The sequence below is a fragment of the Triticum dicoccoides genome, chromosome 5B (assembly GCF_002162155.2).
Source record: "Triticum dicoccoides isolate Atlit2015 ecotype Zavitan chromosome 5B, WEW_v2.0, whole genome shotgun sequence".
Taxonomy (NCBI): Eukaryota; Viridiplantae; Streptophyta; class Magnoliopsida; order Poales; family Poaceae; genus Triticum; species Triticum dicoccoides.
This window is the reverse complement of record NC_041389.1, coordinates 460,955,123-460,959,644: the sequence shown is the minus strand read 5'-3', so window position 1 is coordinate 460,959,644 and position 4,522 is coordinate 460,955,123.

Sequence of the window (4,522 nt, the reverse complement as noted above, 5' to 3'; positions counted from 1 at the left end):
GTGCTCTCGGAGTCGGCTGACTCGGTGTTTTGGCCACTTTCGGCCTCTGGTAAATTTTCGGTTAAGTCGTTGTATTCTAGACTCATTGGTGGTACCCCCTCTGCTAGATTCTCTTGTGTCTGGAAATCAAGGGTTCCTCCGAAAATTAAGATTTTTCTCTGGCAGGCCTTTCGTGGTCGCCTCCCTACTGCTGATCAGATCAAAAAACGCAATGGGCCGGGCTCTGAATTCTGTAACCTGTGTGGGGCCTTGGAAAATTCCGACCACATCTTTTTCAACTGTGTACTTGCCAAATTAGTTTGGTCTTGCGTCAGATCTTGGCTTTGGGTTTCTTGGAATCCCTCCTCTTTTTCTGATATTAGAACTCTAGCTAAAAGTTTGGTCGGGGTCACCAAGAGGGTATTTTGGGTTGGCTTGGGAGCCTTATGCTGGGCCTTATGGAATATTAGAAACAAATTTACTATTGAGCTTACCTTCCCATCTAAACCTGCTGATGTTCTATTCAAATCATGTATATTCTTGCAGCAGTGGAGATCATTGACTAAGGAGCCTGATCGGGACGCCCTGGACCTGCTCATCAACAAAATTCGGGCTTCGACTTCTCAGATATCCGGGACGAGCCCTGCCGTATAATTTGGTGCTGTCGTTTGCGGACATTTGGTCTTTCTCCTCCCCGGCCTGCGCGCTGTGTATGGCACTTGCCTGTATCATGCTTGCTTAGGTTTCTCTTAAACTCCTCTGTGTGGTTATGATTTCCTGTGAACCTGTGGTATCCGTGACGCTGCCTGGTGGCTTTATCTATAAAGTCGGGCCTTGGCCTTTTCTCTAAAAAATAACTTTCGTAGAAAATAAATAAAGGGAAACTAGTGAAGTTTCCATTGTAATGATATTAATGGAGGGCCTCGTTTCTTTTTTGACGAAAGATGGAGGGCGTCCTTAGATTGTAGGGTTTTCATAGAAGATTAGAGATTTTTGAATCTTTCAAATTTTGTGTATATGGGACGTTTGGATCAACAAGTTTTTTTAGGGGTCTTTGGCTCGATCTGCCTGCCAAGGGGTCTTTGGCTCGATCTGCCTGCCATGGAGAGGACCGAAAGATCTCAATATCTTGGTATCGATACCTTTTGTGGTGCATCAACTCTCGCTACTTTTGTATCGGGCACAATTTCTAAACACTGACCCCAAGCTCTCCTTACTTTTCTGTCACAAAAGGAAAGTCTCTCTGGACATGGAGTATTTGCTCGCAAGTTCAAATGCTCCCTAATGAATACTAAAATCAAAAGAATAGTAAAGAAATCTGAACTTTTCTTGTGCTAAACTTTGACAAAAAATTTGTGTGGTCAAAAAATTTATCATGAAAGGATATTCGTGTAAGTCGTGGTAAAAAAATGATAATCCAAAAATGCTAATTTTGGAAACATTTTGGAGTTCTGATTTTGTTTTGTCTTTTTTGCCTTGACTTGCACGGCTGTAATTTTGTGATGAAATTTGTCAAGCATACGAAACATTTGTCAAAGTTTGGCACAAAAGAATCAGTTCTTTTTTGAGTTTTTTCTGATTTTGCCGTTCATCTCTAGCTCATTTCAGGTTGGGAGCAGAAGAGGACTTTCGAGGCTCTCTTCACTTTTTCTCTTGTTTCCTCATGTTCCATGTATGTTTGGTTTCTCTGACATTCTATTCTATACGAAATCTCGTTGGGAATAAATATTATTGATCAAGTCATTTCGTAAAGGAAGGTCTATGGATCATATGAATGATGCTGCGAAATTCCTTTTGGATGCATATACCTACGCCCTTTAGTGCATTTGAATTTTAACATTGGCTCACACCTTATTTTCTTTTGTTTTTTTCTTGAGAAGTCCAATACACTTATTTCTAATATGTCTCTTCAACCCTCCATAATTATTTCCATTTACCTCCAGTGCAGCATCCAAGGGCATGCGCTGCAACATTCTCATGTTTTGAAACCAACGAAAAATAGAGACATCTCACTTCTTTGTTTTTATATTCTATGTTTCTCATTCCTACGCTCCAAAGATAATCAAAGAATACAATGGTGCATAAAACTGGTATTTGGGTGCATAGCATGGGAAAAGAAAGAAAGATAATTTCCAATTTTGCAAGGAGCGTGAGGGACGTTACCTTGAATTTTTTTTCATAGTTTTGCATGTGGTTCTAGGATAGGAAATATTACTTGGTTCAAGAAAATGTATGCATTATTTCTTCAAATGGCGAGAGCTACCGAGCTACTACAATTCTCACAGTGCAACCTCCTCCTTCAATTTTTTTCACCTTGCAGTTCAGTGTCTCCAAACAAAGTAGATGCATGTACGTTCATAAATACACACAAACGCTCAACCCTATGAACGGACGTAGGTATGCCATACCCCTACGACCGTCTCTGAGAGCCCAAACCGGCAAACGAACCATCGATTTAATATAGTTAAAACACAACCATTGGATGTTGATCCAACACCTCATGAGAAAAACATCAGGCAGCTGTGAAGTAGGCGGTCCCTTAATTATTTAAACGTAGAATCAAACCTTGACATTAAAGTGGTCACACTATTTGACACGGACGTGCATCCATGTCGAACATCGTTCCAAGTACCGGCACACACGTGTTTCACAAACTTCACTAGCACGTAACAGACTCTCTTTTAAGCTAACAAACATATGGAGAACAAAATGGCCAAAACTTGAATGTTTGACACAAATATCTATAGAACACACGCACGTTCGGGACGGGGAGGAGTCCCTATTTCGGACGAAAATCCATCTGTGCGCATGTGGGTGCAACCGATGGCACACGTACCGTTGTGTGTTTGGTCCGGTTTTTATAGCTCTGATGGATAAGTCTTGACCAGTGATGGTTCTCTCCTCGTCGTCTTCCTCCGGAAAAAATGCGCGCTGGCACTGTTGATTCTTTGCGGTACGCAATAGCGCATCGGGAGGAAATGCCGCTTCGTTGTGTTGGTGTTGCCTGCTGGGCCCACCCATACACGGATCAATGATGATGCTATTTGCCGTGTTGTGATTAATGGCACGCCGACCAGTGAGGCAAGTCACGCTCAAATGTCAATGGGAGTATGAGACCAGCTACGTACCGCAGCCAGTTGTTGTGCAAGTACGCTAGCAAGTATGTTACAAGAATCTTCCTAGTTAGGTGTACAAATGTACTTTGTTTACTGTAGTTAGACTTTAAGTAGATTCCTCGCCAAAAAAAGAGACTTTAAGTAGATTATTTGAATTGTAGTCGTCGTTGGTGGTCTATGCACCTGGATGTATTTTCTTTTACTTCTGATGTTTCCTTGTACTACTATGATGTTTGATAAATAGATTTTTAAAAAAATAGATTGTTTTAACTATTAATTTTCTTATTAAATATTAGAAAATGTGTAGTCAAAGATACATGAAACAAAACGTGAAAAACTTTTATATGCTACGTGTGTTGAAATATATGGCCCATCTTTCTTCCATTATCGAACTTTCATACTTTATTCGTCGCAAACTAAGTGTCGCAGATTTAGTGCAAAGTTGGTATAGTTTTAGAAACGATGGAGTACGATTTAATATGGTAATAGAACGGAGATGTATTAAATTCAAGGCCCATGTAGTGCAATATTTTTCTTTAAAAAAATCCGGCATACATCAGATGTAACGCTAAGAAATGATGGAGCCTAGAGGACAAGGAGGAGGGTTGAAATACATCTCCCGTCCTTGTCCTGTCCGCTAAAACTTATTGGTGAATTGGTCAATGCGTGCAGTTTAATCAGACTTGCATCCAACCATCGTTATAATGCAACCACCTCGCATGAGACATGGTGGCCATGGACACCAGAATTACAGCATCGATGATGAGCATCACATTGTCGCTTATCTACTATCATAAACAGAACTATGCATCAGAGGGACGTAGATAACATGGAGATGATCAAGCCATGGGTTTCTCGTGTGCTCCTGCGAGCAAGCGGATCATATGCCACTCCGCTCGTCTGTGGCGGCACAAGCCTTCGCAACATTGTATGTAGACGGCCTCATCCAATGAGGGTGCCATCACCAAAGCCACATGATACGCCGACCATGAGGGTTCAATCCAGGGCGGCCGCTAGGTCTTCCAGATAGGTGTGGATCTGTGGTTTGTTTCCTGTACCACCACGACGATGTGTGCAACACGCGATGAGACATGAAATCCAAAGTATTATGTTTGCCTTTATCTCCTGCACATCGCACATCCGATGGTGGTGGTTGTGGGAGCAATGACAACAGATGATGAGATGTGAAGTCCATAAGATTCATGCTATCTCTATTGATTTTTGTTTGTAAATTATATATTCGATACTCATGGATACGAAAAACACATAACAATTTTTTCTCCGCAAGCGTACCTGTTGCTTAATGTAATGGGTGGGAATACCCTCTTACAACCAAAGAGGGTAAGCGTAACATGCTGAAATGTTCTACAAGTGACATGTTGGCACTCCAACATCTCAGTTAATGATACTTTACTTATGAAAATGTT